Source organism: Ranitomeya imitator, chromosome 5, assembly GCF_032444005.1.
Source record: "Ranitomeya imitator isolate aRanImi1 chromosome 5, aRanImi1.pri, whole genome shotgun sequence".
Lineage (NCBI taxonomy): Eukaryota > Metazoa > Chordata > Amphibia > Anura > Dendrobatidae > Ranitomeya > Ranitomeya imitator.
In genome coordinates, this window is record NC_091286.1 from 518751140 (window position 1) to 518772736 (window position 21597).

General features: G+C 41.7%; 1 long non-coding RNA gene across 1 annotated transcript in view; it reads right to left on the reverse strand.

Annotated features, from left to right (window-relative positions):
- Positions 1–20834, reverse strand: part of LOC138680852 (uncharacterized) — a 440803-nt gene extending 419969 nt beyond the window's left edge. Inside the window, exon 1 of the long non-coding RNA XR_011321811.1 lies at positions 20800–20834. This is a non-coding gene — a long non-coding RNA (uncharacterized lncRNA). The remainder of the gene's footprint in view (positions 1–20799) is intronic.
- Between the last annotated feature and the right edge of the window lie 763 nt (positions 20835–21597).

Below are 21597 nucleotides of genomic sequence, written 5' to 3' on the forward strand. Positions count from 1 at the left end.
TCATATGCTCAGTTACTTCTATAAAACACCTATATGATCTTATTATTTGCACTACGCAACATATACTAACCTCAGTGATCTATATATGGTATTTTGTATTTTTTGGTATCAGTGTAACCGACCGATTTCTCTAATTTTTTTGCTCTATATATGTATTACTTGTCCCGTGTGTGGCACTAGTGTCGCCTCTTTTATCTTTTTTTCATTTGCATTCCATTATTTGGTTTCTATTCATATTTTTGTATTTTATTTATATGGTTCTTCAATAAAACTGTTATATTTTAGCTCTTAGTGTCCATTTTTCTTTTGGGTTTCTATTTATATATTATGGCGGAGCTTTTACCTCCGGTGCCCTCTTTGTAGGTTTATTAACAAAAAAGCAGAAAACAATCAGGTAAGATAAGTAACATTGTACAACTCTCAATGGGGGAAGCTCTTTGAGATTATAGAAAAACATTGGCCGATCTTACTGGCGGATCCAATATTAAAACAATACTTGTCCCAGAAACCTTCACTTACAGCACGAAGATCGAAGAATTTGAGGGATATGCTAGTTAGAAGTTTCTATGTGTCAAAAGAGCGTCCCCAATTGTTCCCTTCAGTGGGGCAACACCAAAGGGCTCCATGGGGATGTAAACCATGTGGGAAATGCGTGGCATGTCCCAATATAGATAGGGCAACAGATTTTACATCCTCTGATGGACATAATTTTAAAATCACGCATACAATAACATGCACTACGAGTGCGGTTATCTATTATGTCTACTGTACATGTACTAAAATCTATGTCAGGGAACATGTTAGGGATGTTTTGGCCGCTAAAGAGGAAGATAATTTGGAGCTATTAAAAGTATTCCTAGACACTTCAAACAGTACCATGCATGTGATCCCTCTGTTCTTCGGGTAAAGGGTATCGATTGTATCCCTTTGAACCCACAGGGTGGGAATGTGAGTCGGATTCTGGCCCAGAAAGAATCCCGTTGGATTTGGGAACTACGCACCCTTAAACCTAAGGGTTTAAATGAAACTTTGAGTTTTGCTCCCTTCATTTGCTTAGTCTCTTTTTATTATTTTTTATTGTTGGTTTCATGGGTCTTTTAATGTTTTAGTGTATTTTATTTGATTTTAATTTTATATTGCTATATTTCAGCTACCAGTTCATGTTTTCTTCGTATGAATTGTGGATGAATTTTGGCCAATAAAAGAAGATTGGGTCTACTTTTGGAAAATATCACCACACTTGCACCTTTATGTATTTTTATTCCATAGGATTATTCACTGTGAAGATTTATGTGCAATATATATATTGTCTATTGTGTGTCATCTACTTGGATGTAATGAGCATAAATTGCTCGTTTGTATATATGAAAAATTATTAATGATATTATATCTATGTCACACTTTTTGATTATTAATATTCACTATATTTACTTTACTTGATGCACTGTGTATTGCATTTATTACTTAAAAGCTATGCATTTTAATAGATTTCTATGAATTGGGTTTATGGGCACAGTATTTATATATTTATTGTTATGGCCGAATTCCACTTTCATGGGTTTATTTATATTTAGACCACTATGGAATATTTATCTACATTTCTGTTGTTTATGGTAGTTGCGCTCCGTCGATTGCCTCCTCCTGTGCGCGTGCGCGCCCTCTGCTATGGTGCTGCGCATTGTTATCGGCATCTCATTCAGATGGTGCACTCACGTGATCGCCTGATGGGCATTCCTGTGGATGGTGCCGTCTGATGACGCCGGTGATGACGCGGGCGCCTCGGCAATGGACGGCGCATGCGCCGCAATAGGTGGCAGCTCTATGCCGCCGCGGATTTTCTAATTTCTTATTGGACTGCAGCACTATATAGTGTAAACCTGGATCTGATAATGCCACTTTCCCGGAAGAAGGCACATGCAGCCGAAACGCGCGTTGGGGTCATGGCACCATCAGACCAGACGTAATGCAAGTCATACGAGTTTGTTTATTGTTATCATCCATTATGCCATTTGTTTTACTTACCTATATGTGGGAATTGTGAATGACTATGCCGTAAGGCGAGAGAGACTGTCTATCCACGGGGTTAATGAGTAATGTGGCAGTGGATTATATGGTTCTGTGATACTATTACCTTTGGTCTGTGGTGTTGTGTTTTCATTTTTGGTACCATTTCCATCATTATTGTCTACAAATTTTATATGTTATTACCAATAAAATGTATGTAATTTTTTGTATATGTAGTTCTAGTGTGCGCAATTTTTTATAGGTTTATATATGTGCTCGGTGCACGGAACTGATTACTATATATGGGCACACTGTTTATTGATTGATAACCCTGTGTGCACTGTATGTCTAATTGGTAATTGTCTATAATGTCTACCTATTGTTTGTTCCATTTGCACAACAGCAGGAGACATTGATTCACAATCGGTGTTGCTTCATAACTGGACAGGTTAATTTCCCAAAAGTGATTGACTTGGAGTTACATTTTATTGTGTAAGTGTACCCTTTATTTTTTGAGCAGTGTGTATGTATATATACAGGTCCTTCTCAAAAAATTAGCATATAGTGTTAAATTTCATTATTTACCATAATGTAATGATTACAATTAAACTTTCATATATTATAGATTCATTATCCACCAACTGAAATTTGTCAGGTCTTTTATTGTTTTAATACTGATGATTTTGGCATACAACTCCTGATAACCCAAAAAACCTGTCTCAATAAATTAGCATATCAAGAAAAGGTTCTCTAAACGACCTATTACCCTAATCTTCTGAATCAACTAATTAACTCTAAACACATGCAAAAGATACCTGAGGCTTTTATAAACTCCCTGCCTGGTTCATTACTCAAAACCCCCATCATGGGTAAGACTAGCGACCTGACAGATGTCAAGAAGGCCATCATTGACACCCTCAAGCAAGAGGGTAAGACCCAGAAAGAAATTTCTCAACAAATAGGCTGTTCCCAGAGTGCTGTATCAAGGCACCTCAATGGTAAGTCTGTTGGAAGGAAACAATGTGGCAGAAAACGCTGTACAACGAGAAGAGGAGACCGGACCCTGAGGAAGATTGTGGAGAAGGACCGATTCCAGACCTTGGGGAACCTGAGGAAGCAGTGGACTGAGTCTGGTGTGGAAACATCCAGAGCCACCGTGCACAGGCGTGTGCAGGAAATGGGCTACAGGTGCCGCATTCCCCAGGTAAAGCCACTTTTGAACCATAAACAGCGGCAGAAGCACCTGACCTGGGCTACAGAGCACTGGACTGTTGCTAAGTGGTCCCAAGTACTTTTTTCTGATGAAAGCAAATTTTGCATGTCATTCGGAAATCAAGGTGCCAGAGTCTGGAGGAAGACTGGGGAGAAGGAAATGCCAAAATGCCTGAAGTCCAGTGTCAAGTACCCACAGTCAGTGATGGTGTGGGGTGCCATGTCAGCTGTTGGTGTTGGTCCACTGTGTTTCATCAAGGGCAGGGTCAATGCTTTATGGTGATGAAGATTTCATTTTTCAGCACGACCTGGCACCTGCTCACAGTGCCAAAACCACTGGTAAATGGTTTACTGACCATGGTATTACTGTGCTCAATTGGCCTGCCAACTCTCCTGACCTGAACCCCATAGAGAATCTGTGGGATATTGTGAAGAGAAAGTTGAGAGACGCAAGACCCAACACTCTGGATGAGCTTAAGGCCGCTATTGAAGCATCCTGGGCCTCCATAACATCTCAGCAGTGTCACAGGCTGATTGCCTCCATGCCACGCCGCATTGAAGCAGTCATTTCTGCCAAAGGATTCCCGACCAAGTATTGAGTGCATAACTGAACATTATTATTTGATGGTTTTTTTGTTTGTTATTAAAAAACACTTTTATTTGATTGGATGGGTGAAATATGCTAATTTATTGAGACAGGTTTTTTGGGTTATCAGGAGTTGTATGCCAAAATCATCAGTATTAAAACAATAAAAGACCTGACAAATTTCAGTTGGTGGATAATGAATCTATAATATATGAAAGTTTAATTGTAATCATTACATTATGGTAAATAATGAAATTTAACACTATATGCTAATTTTTTGAGAAGGACCTGTATATATATATATATATATATATATATCTTCATGTGTGTATATATCTTTATATATGTTTCTACCTTAGTCTTTAACCCCTTAACCCCCCCTGAAATGCCTTTTAACGGCAGCAGTTAAGGGCACTTATTCCTCAGCGTCTCTTTTTAACAGCACTGAGAAATAAGATAAGAGATCTGGCAGCTAGTACCTGGCAGCAATAGGAGATTTTTCCTATTGGTTCATTTGGATTACTGTGATAGGGTCTATCACAGTGAATAAAATTAGAAAAAATGAAAATTCAAACCCCCTTTGCCCCCTTCCTTAGTTACATAAAAATAATAAAATAAAAAATAATAATTTTTTTTTCCATTATTTGCAGTTGGGGTTGTGTTGGGGTTGAGGTTGTGTTGGAGTTAGCGTTCTGTTGGAGTTAGGGTTATGGTTAGGATTACGGGTGTGTTGGGATTATGGTTGGGTTTAGGGCTGTGTTAGGGTTAGAGTTAGAATTGGAGGGTTTTCCACTGTTTGGGCACATCAGGGGGTTTTGAAACGTGACATGGTGCCCACCATTGATTCCAGTCAATTTTGCGTTCAAAAAGTCAAATGGTGCTCCCTCCCTTCTGAACCCTGCCATGAGCCAAAACAGTGGATTTCCCCCACATATGGGGCATTGGCTGTAATTTTTTTGTGAAAAAGTTAAATGTTAATTTCTTTCCTTCCACATTGCTCTATTTCTCGTGAAGCACCTGAAGGGTTAATAAACTTCTTGATTGTGGTCTTGAGCACTCTGAAGGATGCAGTTTTTAGAATAGTCTCACTTTTGGATATTTTTTTGTCATATTGACCCCTCAATGTCACTTTAAATGTGATGTGGTACCTAAAAAAAATAGGGTTTTGTAAATTTGGTTGGGAAAACGAAAAAATTGCTGGTCAATTTTTAACCCTGATAACTTCCTAACAAAAAAAGCTATATTTCCAAAACTGTGCTGATACTGTATAAAGTAGACATGGGGGAAATGTTATTTATTAACTATTTTGGTCTGACATGACTCTGATTTAAGGGCACAAAAATTAAAAGTTTAAAAATTGTCAAATTTTCAAAATTTTTGTTTTTTTCATAAATAAATATCTTATCAAAGAAATTTTTACCACAAACATGAAGTACAATGTGTAAGCCCGCATCAAAGCCGGGACATGTCAGCTGTTTTGAACAGCTGACATGTGCCCGCAATAGCAGTGTGTGGAATCGCGATTCACCCATCGCTATTAACTAGTTAAATGCCGCTGTCAAACACTGACAGCGGCATTTAACTACCGTTTCTGGCTATCAGGCCGGAAATGCGCTCATCGCTGACCCCTGTCACATGATCAGGAGTCAGTGATCCGTCGGTATAACAACCAGAGGTCTCCTTGAGACACCCTGTGTACGCCGCTCATAGCAATGCAGTAAATCTACTACATATGATCTGAGCTTCGTTCCTATGTAGCAGAGGCAATCGAGTTGTGTCAGCTTCTAGTCTCCCATGAAGGCTATTGGAGCATGGCAAAAGTAAGAAAAAATGTTTTAAAAAATATGAAAAAATTAAAAAAATATAAAAGATTAAATCACCCCCCTTTCGCCCCATTCAAAATAAAACAATAAAAAAAAATCAAATACACACATATTTGGTATCGCCGCGTTCAGAATCGCCCGATCTATCAATAAAAAAAAGATTAACCTGATCGCTAAACGGTGTAGCGAGAAAAAATTGAAACGTCAGAATTACTTTTTTTTTTCATCATTGCGACATTGCATTAAAATGCAATAACGGGCAATCAAAAGAACTTATCTGCACCAAAATGGTATCATTAAAAAAGTCAGCTCGACATGCAAAACATAAGCCCCACCCGACCCCCGATCATGAAAAATGGAGACGCTACAGGTATCGGAAAATAGCGCAATTTTTTTTTGCGAAGTTTGGAATTTTTTTTCAGCACTTAGATATAAAGAACCTAGACGTGTTTGGTGTCTTTGTACTTGTATTGACCTGGAGAATCAAAATGGCAGGTCAGTTTTAGCATTTAGTGAACCTAGCAAAAAAGCCAAGCAAAAAACAAGCGTGGGATTTCACTTTTTTTGCAATTTCACCGCACTTGGAATTTTTTTTTACTGTTTTCTAGAACATGACATGCTAAAACCAATGATGTCGTTCAAAAGTACAGCTCATCTCGCAAAAAATTAGCCTTCACATGGCCATATTGACGGAAAAATAAAAAAAGTTATGGCTCTGGGAAGGAGGGGAGTGGAAAACGAAAACAAAAAATTGAAAATACCCCGGGTCATGAAGGGGTTAAGGTCAAAATTGGAATGGTCTCTAAGGGGTTAATTGTACATGTCAGAATGTCAAAAGTGCAAACATTGTTCTGACTACCTGAGGTGCAAAATGTCCAAACATCCCTGACAGCAAAATCTCTTGAAAGACAATGCAACAAAACACTAAGTAAATAAGATATTTAATTATATATTCTTATAATGGGTTGTCATCTAACATTGATTACAAATAAAGAATGAGAAAGATGTTTCAAAATCTATATTATCATTTTACTAAATTTGGCACAAAGAAAAAAACAGCACATCCCAAAATCTTATGACATCATTTTTTATAACTTTTTTTTAGATTCTAGAGGGCTTAATCCAGCAAAACATTTCACACAAACCCTTTAACAAAGTGTTATTTTGTTTCACTGTTTACATTCTACCTGTGAACAAGGCTTTCATTTTGAACAATGCTTTTGTATTGCTTGTTGTTTTAGAGCTAAGCTATGTTTGATGTAAGTCCATTCTCTGTCCTCGATGTGACTTAATAGAAATGTCCCCTGTTGGTAGGATCCTGTCTGCACAATGTTATTTCCATTTATATCATCTGCTCACAAACCCAGCGAATCTCCTAACTACATACTTTACAATATATAAAAATGAGATGTCTACAAAATGAAGATTTGTTTCAGAAATCATTAAAGTTCTTGTCAATGTTGTGATAATGAACAGAATCTAACATTGACGCTTTGGTGTATTGGTTCATAGGCGGTACAGCATTAACCCCTTTATCACTTTAGACGTATACATACATCCCTGTGACATGGGACTTACCGACTAGGGAAGGATGGCGACATGATGGCGATTGCCCATGCACGGGGGCTGTGCGAGCTCGAACACCGCCAAGTGTCAGCTGATTCTGACTACTGTGCCAGGAGAGGTACCGCAGAGCTCCCGGCACTTTAACTTCCTAAATGCAGCGATCAAACTCGATCTCAGCATTTTGGGAGCAGGCACAGGGAAGAAAGCTCCTCTGCCCTTGTATTGGAGATGCTGAGACATCATCATGGTGTGTCGATAGTCGCCATGGTGACCTGATGTCATCATGACGACATCCGGGTCACAAAGCACTAGGAAAATAGTTAGATCATGCACAGTGCATGATCTTACTAACTTGTGTCTCCAGGGCTGACAGGCTATAAGGTATGTGACAAGAATGCAGAAAGTAAAAGTCCCATAATGGGACTAAGTAAAAAAAGATTAAAAAATAGTGAAAAAAGTTGTAAAAGTATTTTTTTAATCACAAAATAATATTTCATATCTTAACAATATTAATATGTTTTATGAAAAAACAATAAAAATACACATATTTGGTATCACCACGTCCATAACTATCAAACCTACAAAACTGTTCCACTAATTAACCCCTTTAGTGAACATCATAAAAATTGAAATGAAAAACAAGGCAAGAAACAATGCTTCATCATACCGCTGTACAAAAAGTGGAATAAAACATGACCAAAAAGACAAATGTAAATAAACATGGTACCTCTGAAATCTTGTCTTGCAAAAATCAAGCTGCCAAATATCTCCATCAGTGGAAAAATAAAAAAGTTACAGCTTTCAGAATAAAGCAATGCAAAAATAATAATTTTGCAGCATCAATAGTAAAAAGAAATAATGTTAAAAATAATTTAAAAAAAATAAAAAATTGTGCTATTCTCACCTTTCGACGTCCATCGGAGGGTGAGTATATAACTATTTTTTATTTTAATTCTTTTTTTAATAGGGATATGGTGCCCACACTGCTATATACTATGTGGGCTGTGTTATATACTGCGTGGCCTGTGTCATATACTACGCGGGTTGTGCTATATAGTACGTGGGCTGTGTTATATACTGCCTGGCTGCTATATACTATGTGGGCAGTGTTATATACTGCGTGGCCTGTGTTATAAACTACGTGGCCTGTGTTATATACTGCATGGTCTGTGTTGTATACTGCGTGACCTGTGTTATATACTACATGAGCTGTGTTATATACTACATGGATGGTGCTATATATTATGTGGGCTGTGTTATATACTGCGTGGGCTGTGTTATATACTGCATGGTCTGTGTTGTATACTGCGTGACCTGTGTTATATACTACATGAGCTGTGTTATATACTACATGGATGGTGCTATATATTATGTGGGCTGTGTTATATATTGCGTGGGCTGTGTTATATACTATGTGGCCTGTGTTATATACTGCGTGGGCTGTGCTATATATTACATGGGTGGTGCTATATACTACGTGGCTGCTATATACTATGTGGCTGCTATATATACTATGTGCCTGCTGTATCTGTTGTGAATTCTGTGGCTGAGTTCACTTCTGTGGTCACAAGTGGTATTGCAGTCTCTGGGCTTCCTCCCTCAGGTGTTTTGGTGAGCTCGTTGGCTGCCTTGCTATTTAGCTCCACCTGAGTCTGTCTTCCTTGCTCCTTGTCAATGTTCCAGTGTTGGATCTGAGCTACTGCATCTTTCCTTGGGCCTGCTGCTCTGCTAGATAAGTGCTTCTAGTTTGTTTTCTGTTTTTTTCTGTCCAGCTTGCTATTGTCTTTTGCTGGAAGCTCTGAGAAGCAGAGGGGTGCACCGCCGTGCTGTTAGTTCGGCACGGTGGGTCTTTTTGCCCCTTTGCGTGGTTTTCGTTTTAGGGTTTTTTGTAGACTGCATAGTTCTCTTTGCTATCCTCGCTCTGTCTAGAATATCGGGCCTCACTTTGCTGAATCTATTTCATTCCTACGTTTGTCTTTTCATCTTGCTAACAGTCATTATATGTGGGGGGCTGCCTATTCCTTTGGGGTATTTCTCTGAGGTAAGTCAGGCTTGTATTTCTATCTTCAGGCTAGTCAGCTCCTCAGGCAGTGCCGAGTTGCATAGGTAGTTGTTAGGCGCAATCCACTGCTGCTTATAGTTGTGTGAGGATAGATCAGGTACTGCAGTCTACAGAGATTCCACGTCTCAGAGCTCGTCCTATTGTTTTTGGTTATTGCCAGATCTCTGTATGTGCGCTGATTACTGCACGCTGTGTTGCCTGATTGCCAGCCATAACATGTATCCTATGTGGCTGTGCTATATACTACATGGCTGTCTGTGTTATGTGGGCTGTGCTATATACTATGTGGCTGCTATATACTATGTGGCTGCTATATACTATGTGGCTGTGCTATATACTACGTGGCTGTGGTATATACTATGTGGCTGTGGTATATACTATGTGGCTGTCTGTGTTATATACTACGTGGCTGTGTTATACTGTATACTACGTGGCTGTGCTATATGCTATGTGGCTGTGCTAAGCGCGACATACATACATACATGCATATTCTAGAATACCAGATGCGTTAGAATCGGGCCACCATCTAGTCTACTAATAAATGTGCTGTTTTATGACTTTTGCAGTTGCTAGATTTTCCCATTTTTTTCACAGTTTATTTACTCAGGACACCAGTCTGAAGTCTCCGTGCACTGCACCCCTATTCTAGGAATTTCTCAACCCGGTGGGCTGATAGTTGCTCCATTGTGTATTTCTACCATAGCTAACAGACCCGTAAGTTGCCGTGACAATGAACGGGCCCTAGCAATTCAACACAGGGGCGCCGATCGGAAGGGAAAGGTAGCTCCCTCCCTCTCCAAGCCTCCCAAATTCTGCAATCGATATTGGTCACTGCAGTTGGGGGGTTAAACAGCTGGGAGGTGGTGCAGGCACTGTTTCTGACTGTGACAGCTGGGGCTCGGCTATCACATAAGCTGAGCTACCAGCAGCGATCTCATGAGCACATCTCTTGTGCCGCGCACAATAGCCATGCCATACCTATACGTCAAGGGTCGGGAACTCTCACCCGACCATGATATATCGGAACTTCAAAGGTCGTGAAAGGACTAATGTTGTATAATATTTCTTAAATTTAACCAAAATAAATATTTCAACCTATTTTTGTTATTGTTACAATGTATCTGAAATAAGAAAAAAAGGTAGCAACTTTACATAAAATCTTGAAGTGAAATATCCCATTGTTTGGCCTATACAGCTCTATGCATCTCCATGATTACAGACTACAATCAAACCCTGTGGAGTCTGATCCTGCAGTATGGTTATCATACGTCTCCTCGTTTACTCTTATTTATAGATTGTAGAGGTTGGAAATGATTGCTTTGCACTCTTTAGGGCTATTTTACATGAGCAAATCTCTGTGTATATAAAATACGACTTTAAATGCAAATTAATAAGGTGCTTTTCTACTTAATGTCTTCCTTATTTGGATCTATAATAGAAATGAGAAATGGATGACATGTAAATGTGGCGCCCCTGAGGGTCCAGTCAACACAGAGGTACTGCACCTCAGCCAGAGGTGTGGTACTTTGCTCTTGGGTAAGGAGGGGGAACTCTTCGAGACCCACACTTTAGCATCCAACACTAAACCACTTCAGGCCAGGGGATCTGGGTGGACCCTATTTAGGGAGGGCCCCATCTCAGGCTGGAGGAAGAACTAGGTAGAGAGTGTGGGAGGAGTTAGTGAGGGAGACAGTTGGGAGAAGTGGATGGGAGCAGACATGCAGACAGAAGCTCCTGAGAGAGAGAGAAGGGGTCCTGGGGCCAGGGAAGTGAGGAATCCACCCTGGGCACCCGAATCCATGTCGGGTGGAAGGATCAGGTTGCAGTGGGGGACCCAGCCCCCAGACTAGTGAAGAACTACAAGGCTCAGCTAGCAAGCCGGAGGCTGTAGTAACTGTATGTGACACAGCCACAACCACACACATTTTCTGAAAGGCAGCCATATAGGATAAAGGGGACCAGGAGAAGGTCAAACTAAAGGACCAGAGGCTGCTGGCTTGGGACACTATGTGTGAGGCGCTGGGCAGGAGGGCAAAGCCAGCGTAGAAAGAGACGACAAGGGAAAGAACATAAGAAAGGGAGTCTCAGGAAAGGGTAACCAATTTACCTGAGAGCTGACTGGACCTCAGACCCGAGGGGACACAGCACCCGGTTGGAGATTGCATCTAAGAACTGTGAGTAAAGTGTGGAAACTGCATACTGCTGTGTCCTCAGAATTATTTACTGCATCTACACTACAACATTTGAGTCACCCACCAGGGCCGTGGGGTACTTAGTACAGGTACAGGGTCCGGTGTTGTTCACAGGGGGATGTCATGGTGGCTGCGACCCGGTCCGTGGCCCTGGGCGCCCATGTAAAAGGGAAAGGTCTTTAAAGGGAATAAAGTTTATGTTTGTGAAGCCACCTGTGGTATTCGGTCAGTGGGGACCGACGTGCTTTAAAGGGTCCTCTGGGGTGATGTTATGGCAGCTAGATGGTATAACTTCCCACAGGTGAAGTATATCCCCAGGGCTCCTGATGTGTGGATGGAAGATGGTGGGTGGTACAGTAAAGAATGAGGACACAGGTTTGCAGTCTCTTTACCTTGTTTACTGAAGTCTTCAGGCAGCCACAGTCTAGAGTACCAGATCACAGGGCAGGCAGGGTCAGGCGGGCTTGAAGAGGCGAACTTTTAACTATCTACAGTCATTTTCAGTATTTACTTTATTTTAGTTGTGGCATTGTCCAAGGTAGCCCCTGCGGAGCACATCCACGCTCAGGATGGGAGTCTATGGGCACTAGGAGGGTTTCCACGGCTACCGTGGCAGGGTTGGTGTTCCTATCTGCGGACGCGGTGTCTTCAGTGCCGGTCCCTTCCGCTGCAGGCTTAGGCTCCTTGGGTTAGCTGCGCTGCTGCTCGCTGATGTTTGCGGCTGCACGGTACCAAGACCGCCGTAACTACGATACGATACGATACGATACACTTTATTGATCCCATGGGAAATTATGGTATCACAGCAGCACAACTTAAATCATAAAAATCATAAAGGAATTACATAGTTGACATGACAGTGGAGTTGACAGAAGAACATTACACATTATACATTAGAATAGGACATACACAACAAGTGAACTGAAATGTAGAGAAATAAGTAGACATTCACCTTGGTGGTTTAACCCTAATGTTATTGTTGTACATTCCCATAGCAGTTGGCACAAACGATTTCCTATATTTTTCCTTCTTACACCTCAGAAGTATTAGCCGGTTACTGAAGGTGCTCTTCTGTCTCATGAATAGCTCATATAGTGGCTGTGCATTATTGTTCATAATTGCCATACACTTTTTCAGAGTTCTTTTCTCCACTACCTCCCCAGAAGAGTCCAGCTTGCAGCCCACAGCAGAACTTGCCTTCTTAATAATCTTATTCTGCCTATTAGCATCAGAGGCCCGCACACTACTACCCCAGCATGTGATTGCAAAAAAGATGGCACTTGCCACTACAGATTGGTAGAACATTTCTAACATTTTGCTACACACATTAAAAGACCTCAGTTTCCTTAGGAAATACAATCTGCTCATCCCCTTCTTGTAGACAAACTCTGAGTGGCATTTCCAGTCCAGTTTGCTATCCAAATGGACCCCCAAATATTTGTAACTCTCCACCTGCTCTACCTCCTGACCAGCAATAGTGATCGGTAAGCATTCCATCTTTATCCTGCTATAGTTGGCCACCAACTCCTTAGTTTTCTTAACATTTAGTTGTAGATAGTTACCATTGCACCAATCCACGAAGTTCGACACCACCCTTCTGTATTCCTCATCCCCATGATCTCCCCTAATGCATCCCACAACCACAGAGTCATCCGAAAATTTTTGAAGGTGGCAAAGTTCAGATTTATACTGAAAGTCTGAAGTATACAGGGTGAATAGAAAGGGCGCAAGCACCGTTCCCTGGGGGGCACCTACACTGCTCAGTAATCTGCTTGACACCACTGCTCCCATCTGTACAAACTGTGGCCGATCTGATAGGTAGTCAGTTATCCAATTTCTCATCCCCTCCTCAACCTTCATATCAGTCATCTTTTTGTGTAGTAAAAGTGGCTGCAGGGAGTTAAATGCACTCGAGAAATCGAAGAACATCGCTCGCACCGTGGTTCCGTCAGTCTCCAGAAATGAGTGTACCCTATGTAACAGAGAAAGAATAGCATCATCCACCCCCAATCTATGTCGGTAGGCAAACTGAAGGGGATCGATAAAAGCATTGACCCTTGGTCTTAAGTGAGCAAGCACTAATCTTTCCAAGGCCTTCATAGCGTGAGATGTTAAGGATAACGACACAACTCCTCCACCTCTGCTACGAGAACCTCCGGGTCCATCAGTGACGACGGGGCCTTTTTCTCCTCCAATTGGTAAAAGTAGCTGCGGGCTTCCTCCCCCTCCTCCGGGTGACCTCCACTCACCATCTTGCCAACCATGTCTGTCTTGGCATCTTCCTGTTCTGGGCAGTCTCTCTTCCTTTCCCCTCCATCCCAGACTAGGAGTCGGATCTCTTTGGTTGATGGGCATATTTTGCGAACATAATAGTATCTGTGGGGGGCGGCTACTACTATCGCACTGCTTTTCCTTGCTCCACCCACGACAACACGCCCCATTCCTCCTGCATGCCACATGGTGCTGTAATGGCAGCGATTTTGGCGACAATTTTTGGCGGCAAATCACAATACAGTCTCTCAATATAGCACAGTTCTGGCACAGTCTTTTAGGCGCACATGACCCGATTTGCTGGATCAGTCCATCCTGTTCCTAACGCCAAGATGACTCACCCACCAGGGCCGTGGGGTACTCAGTACCGGGTCCGGTGTTGCTCACAGGGGAATGTCATGGTGGCTGCGACCCGGTCTGTGGCCCTTGGCGCCCATGTAAAAGGGAAAGGTCTTTAACGGGAATAAAGTTTATGTTTGTGAAGCCACCTGTGGTGGGGACCGACGCTGCTTTAAGGGGTCCTCTGGCGTGATGTTATGGCGGCTAGATGGTATAACTTCCCACAGGTGAAGTATATCCCCAGGACTCCCGATGTGTGGATGGAAGATGGTGGGTGGTAGAGTAAAGAATGAGGACACAGGTTTGCAGTCTCTTTACCTTGTTTACGGAAGTCTTCAGGCAGCCACAGTCCAGAGCACCAGATCACAGGGCAGGCAGGGTCAGGCCGGCTTGAAGGCAAGTTGGGAGTCCCCTTATCCAGGTGGAAATCAAAAGACTTCCTCTAGTGCCGTGGTGTTGTTGTCCCTAATAGGCTTCACGTAAGGTCCTCACAGATGTTATCTCTCTCTCTGTCCCCCGGGTAGGATAGGACATAACCCGTATGACTGGTGGCTTGAGGCTGTTTATAGGGACTCTAGCATGCCCCGGCCTCTGAGGGGTGCCACTGTGCCTCCTGGGTGTTAGGTCGGACATGTAACTTGTAGTTCAGCTGTCCTGCCGGTCTTTGATGTAAGTCATAGAGGTCCTTACAAACTCAGTGTTCCGGCTACCGGTCTCTGCGCCTCAGAAGGTGGCAGCCTGCTCAGGGCTAGTCTCCCCTGGTATTCTCTCCTGTGTTTTGCTCTCGTGCACGCTCTCTGCAACAATGTATTCAGCTTTCTCAATGTCTCTTTCCAGGAGCTGGAGCAATGCGACTACACAGCTCCGTAAACCCTCTTCTGCCTCAGACTGATCCAGTCTGTGTCCTGGCACGAACTGACTAACTCTCCCTACAGACTACCAGTTATAAATATATATGGGGAGTCACCTAGCAAGTAGGATCAACAGCTCCCCCTGGTGGCCTGGAGTGTGAATGTGTTGTATGTTCGTGGTACCTGGTCGCAGTTATCCCTTCTTGCCTTCAAGCATAAAATCACTCTCCCCATGAGGAAAGCAATGCTACTGTGATGACCAGGACCCTGGGGAGCCACAAATTCACGATCATTGACTTTAACACTTTAACTGCCCTGGGGCCTAGCTCTACCCGTGGAGAGCTGTAACATTTCAGCTGCATCACTAACCACCCCAGTGGACCTAAACCATAGCGTCGGCCATCTCCTTATTGCTGAACATCATGGGTGGCGTCACGAATACACACCCCCTATAAACTTCATTTTCCCCTTAAATTGACTTTTATTGGACGCTCAGGGCAACGGACCGGGTCACTGCTGCTGTGACCACCCCCTTAAGAACCGTCAGATCTGGCCTGAGTACCCCATGGCCCTAGCGGGCGGGGTTTTTGGGTGTTTGATTCACCCTTTCCTTACCCGCTGGCTGCATGCTGGCTGCAATATTGGATTGAAGTTCATTCTCTGTCCTCCATAGTACATGCCTGCGCAAGGCAAGATTGCACAGCGCAGGCGTGTACTACGGAGGACAGAGAATGAACTTCAATCCAATATTGCAGCCAGCATGCAGCCAGCGGGTAAGGAAAGGGTGAATCAAACACCAAAAACCCCGCCCCTATGGCTGAAGATTGTTCCCTCCAAATTCAGGTGACAGAGTCCCTTTAAAAGGGGAAATTAGTCATCATAAAACAAAGTAAGGTAGTGCTTACTGCATATGTAAATCTGCAAAGCCCAAATACATGAACATCATTATGCTCATGAGAAAAAGCCTTAAAGGGGTTATTCTACTGACTTTGAGGGCATTTTACTTGGATTCTCCAAAGTCACATGATTGGCTATAGACTACAATGGACTGCCCATGCAGCCTATATAAAACACTGATTAAGCAAGGACAAAAATCCAACCTATAATCTATAGTTTTCAGCTGGTCAGAAGTATATTCATAAATCTTAACTTTTAATCTATTCATTAAAAACCTATAAAGTGCAAAACACGCCAAAAGTGCTTGTGCTTAGACCACATAGTGCAAGTAAAAACAGACCGACAACAATTGTACGCACCACTTATATCAATCTCTCAGAGGAAGTTTTTACAGCTATGTAATATAGTCTCACTATCCCTATCAAATATGGGGGTTAGATATATCAGTTCTGCCAGATTGATAAATTCTCCGTATTGGACCCTACCGTGACTGGTTATACCTCAAAGAAAAAAATGCCTATGAAAATTTTTATATTTTTTGCCTTTTACTCTTGTGTCGCAAAAAAGACCCCCAAACTATCCAGAAGTCTCAAAGCAATCCATCTGATTATAACAGAGGCTATAATTATTGTCCTAGTTGCTGGTATCAAACATGATCATCAGACATAACTTCTGTTTATCATAACTATCAAGTGGTGGTACAGCCTAACAGCAAGCTCGGAGACTAAGCAAAGTTCTCCATATCATGGTGTTTTACACAAAGATTTCACCAGAATACATATATGCCTCCCATCAGGGGCTAAAAGTAATGGCATATGTTCAGTAAGTGACTCAAATAGGTATTTTTTTTACAAAAAAACATTTATACTCATCTACGGGACCAAGTACTCAAGCGGTGCCTTCTCAGAGTGTCCAGGATTTAATAACAGGTAATGATCTGTGTTATCACACCGTCTCATCCTTTCAAAGACTGATGTCTCCCAACATGTTTCAGCTTTCAAATCATCAGAGGAGTAGCGACATCCATTCTAAAGTGAGCGAGCATTGCTAAGCTAGTCGCCTCTCTACTTGCCTTAAATAGACTAAATCCATATCTCCAGGGCGCATGGTTCCGGATGCCGGTAAATTACTTCCGACTTCCGGCATACCTGAGTAACATGATGTTTGCACCGGGGTCACATCTGGATCTTGGGCCGCAAGCAGTGAAAGTTGACACGCTCACGTCATCTCCGGTTGCTTATACGCACAAGGTGATGTGCTGGCCCGCTGATGCAATGTCCGGTTTCAGGATCATGTGATCCACAGCGGTACATTACATACTGCAACGAGCATACAAATCGCTCTGTCGCATATTTTCAAAATCATCTAGGTGGATACTTCTCTTTCCACCACCATAGAAGCTGCCCTATTCAAAGGATAATATGTACAGGTTTACTAGAATCCCTACTTGATTTACGCCTAAAAAGATCCCGGCTACTTTAATAATTCTAAATTGATGTCACCACGCCTATTCAAATACACATCATCTACAATGCTTTTTGGGGGTTTTTATGTCGATATTCATAAAGAGACAACGATTCATGTACAATCAGAGCCAAGTGACCCTTGAAATGGAGACCTATTGGGACACGACAGACCACCTCCCAACTCGGAAGGATTGAAAAAGGGTGAAACTGCAAACTGTCCCTATAGGGCCCTATCTGTTTACGCCCTACCTACCGTGGAGGTTGGCAGCCTAGATCCTGCGCAGTGGCACCCCCACTCGACGGTGGCTACCCCTGTTTCTAGAGTCCCTGTTAGCCATCTATGCTCATAAGAAGGAAGAAAAGTTAAGATGCTCGTTGAAGCCCTTTGGGCTAATGGTTTGTATTCGAAAGATCCACGTACATTCCCTCTGCAAGATAAGTTTATCCCAGTTACCTCCTCTTTGGGACTGAGGAATCTTGTCAATTCCCATAAACTTCACTCCTCAAAGGTCACCATTGTGCAGTCTATTGATGTGGTTCGCCACTGGGGTATCTCTCTTTGTTGATGGTATCCCTGTGATGCTCCCCTACTCTTCTTCTTAGTTCCCGGCTGGTCTTGCCTACATATTCAATGCCACACGTACACGTCATTTTGTAAACAACTCCTCAGGTCTTGCAGTTGATGAACTGGCATATGGCATTTTTTTTCCCTGTCACATTACTCGAGAACTCTTTCCCTTGACTAATGGACCTACAATACTTACAACTCCCACATCTATAGCAATCCTTAGTCTTACCACCTAGCCAGGTGGAGTTAGTAGTCTGCGGAGGGGGGGGTAAAATGGCTGTGGACCACCCTATCTTTTATAGATCATCTTCTCCTGAAAGTGATCTGTGGTGATACTGTAACGATCTCTTTCAGAGCATTGTCCATTTGAAGGATGGACCAGTGGCGCTGTAGGATCTCTCTTAGATCCCTCGCTCCATTAGTGTATTTGGTGATGAACCTAATCACATTATTTTCCTTCTTTTCAGCTGAGATCAATAAATGCCTCCTATCCCTTGATAATGCTGAAGTATGAGCCTCTTTCAGAACACTATCAGGGTACCCTTGCTCGTGAAATCCTGTCCTTAGATCGTCTGCTTATTTTGTGTATAAGTAGCGGTCTGAGCAGTTCCTATATACGGAGATATTGGCCCTTAGGGATGCATCTTTTGAGGGGGAGAGGATGGTTCGATTCACACCTCAAAAGGGAATTGGACGCAGTTGGCTTTAGGTAGGTACTTGTGATAAGTTGGCCAGTCTAGAGGCATTTAACCCAAAAGTAAAACGTAGGCCAAAGTCATTCTTATTTAGTCCTGTGACGAACGTGTGAAAACTCTCCTCATCGCCTTTCCAGATAAACACGTCATCTATGTATCGTAGCCATAAGATGATACTGTCCTCGGCTACGTGCATAGTATCCCCAAAAATGACATTTTCCTCCCACCCGCCCAGGAGCAAGTTAGCGTACGAGGGAGCACAAGGGCTTCCCATCGCTGTACCCCTGAGCTGGTGGAAGTACTTATTGTCAAAAAGAAAGTAGTTCCTGGTCAGGCAAAATTTAAATGCCTGAGTGACAAATTTACTATGGTCGCCATATTGATGTCCTCGTGTGCTTAGGTAGTAGTCCACAGCCATAATACCTTTATCGTAAGGGATTGAACAATACAGTGCTTCAATATCAATAGAACATAACACTATTAATATATAACATATATTATATAATATATTATTTATTATATTATTATTTATATTATTATATATTATATTATATATAATATATATTATATTATATTATATTATTATTATATTATTTATTATATATTATTAATTATATTATATAATATATAACATATAATATATATAAAATATATAATATATATAATATTAAAATATAACATAACACTATCCCTGTCTAGAACAATCTCATCGAGCTTGAGGAGGAGGTCTGTCGTGTCCCCTGTGTACGAGCTCAAAGATACAACAAATGGCCTGAGGATTCTATCGATGTATAGGCCCAGATTTTGAGTGAAACTGTCAATTCCGGATACAATGGGTCTCCCTTTAAGGGGATTAATACCCTTATGGATTTTGGGCAAGCAATAGAACATAGCCACCACTGGATGAGTTGGTATAAGGAAGTCTCTCTCCTCAGTATCAATTACTTTTTTATGGGATGCCTCCATTACCAGGTCCCTCAGCTCCCTATGGTACTGGTCTGTGGGATTATGGTCAAGTTTTTCATAAGCTGTATCTATATTCAAAAGAGAATAGCATAGTTTCCTGTACTAAGTGACATCCATGGCCACTATGTTACCCCCCTTATCGGAGGGTTTAATAATCCTCACGTTGTCTCTTTCAAGTTCACAATCTCCTTTTTGGTCAGATTGTACATGCTCCTTTTTTTTTTTTCAAGTTCCATAATCTCGTTGGAAACCAAATTCACAAATACATCCACAGTGCCTGTATCGTTGGTTACAGGTGGCATCCATTTACTCTCATTTTTCAGGCCGTGAAGGGTCCCTCTCCCAGTTCATTTGGGTTGGGGTCTCCCAAATGAAATGAAAATCTAACATCGCTGAGTAGATCTTCATCAATGCCTAACTCAGTGCAACATTTTTTTTTTTGACTGATAAAATGTTTTTTCCACTTGAGACGGCGAGCAAACAGATTTAGATCCTTTATTGCCTCGAAACTCTCAAAATCAGTGGTGGGGACAAATGACATGCCTTTACTCAGAACCGCCATCTGCTCTTTGCTCAGTGGCCTAGATGACAGATTAATTACCTTGCTTCCTATGTGGGGTTCCGGGAGTTGAACCTGTTCCTGAATGGGTAGCCTAGATCTAAATAACGCTCTCCTTGTGGTGAGCCCCTATTGGCCCCTCTGCCTCCGCATGTTCTTCCTCTTCCTCTTGTTTTCCCCCTTTTGTTTTTAAATCTGGTTTCTGAGTCTGAGTGTTCAGCCTCAGAGGAGGATATATCTGTCTCCTGAGGTCTGAATGGTTTAGAATTTGAGACCAGATAGGCTTTATTATCTCAAAATTCTTGTAGGTCCCTAATAAAGAATTTATGTTTCCTCTCTTTCAGATGGTACTGGATCCTATATAAAACACTGAACAAGAGCCGACAGAAAATGGTCGCATATCCTAGCACTATGTTATCAATACGTGTACTGAGACAACAGCCACTTTTAAGATATATTAAAAAAGCTTGTCAAATTAGCATAATTGTGAAAGAATCCATGAGATTTCTGATAAATGGATATTCAGTAGTTTTCACCTTTAACAGCTTGAGAAAAATCATAAAAGTTTACAGCAGTCTGTTCTACTGGCACATACCCTGAGTGACCTTGAAAGGACTTTGAAACAAAAAGGCTCCCATTGTTTTATCCCCTATTTATATTAGAGCAGATGTAGATTAAATCAGAGGGTTATGTGATATAATTATAAATTATATGAAAATACATAAAAATAGAAAAGACTTACTTCATGTTCCGAACAAAGTTTTAGAGGCTTCTGAGTATGCCCTTTCTTCATTCCAGTTTCCATGAGTAGAACTAAAACATCCAGATGCCATAAAGAATGAAATAGAACAAAAAAAATCTTTAACCATACATTATCCTTCCTCAAACACCTCAAACACATAGCAGAGATGTTTGCATGGAGCCTGCGCTGGAGCACCCAGTGTCCCTGTACACAACATGCAGAAGATACTTCAGTAACACACCTGATAGCACATACTTTGTCGCATTTGTCATACAGGGCATGAATCTGATATTGTTAGAAATTAGAGATACATGGCGATAAAGAAGGGTTTTTCTTGGTACTATATTATGGCTTCATACAACTCAAAGATTCAAGAGGTTTAATACACAAATGCGGTATGTATGAGCCCTTTTTATGCAATGAGTAATATCAGAGTAGTTTCATTATATAGGGTATGTTTACTTTTGTAACACATGGATTAATACCTTCTGTTTAAAAATGAACTTGTTTTCAAGTCTTCCAGGAATTGCAAATTTATGAATTTCTCTAATATACTAATTACCTTCTTTTGTCAAAGTCACCTTTTCTGGGGGATGGTCGAACAATATCTATACTCTGAAAACGGTGGCATCTGGCACTTCCGCTATGTTGTGGCCACACATGTTTGCAACAGGTTTGTCTGCTCTCCTACTGATGTCTCCCACAGGTTCAATAATTTGTCCATGAAACTGGCATATTGTGTAGGGGAGTAGATGAAGACGTTGGGCCAATAAAATGGTTAATGTGAATAGTATTTTA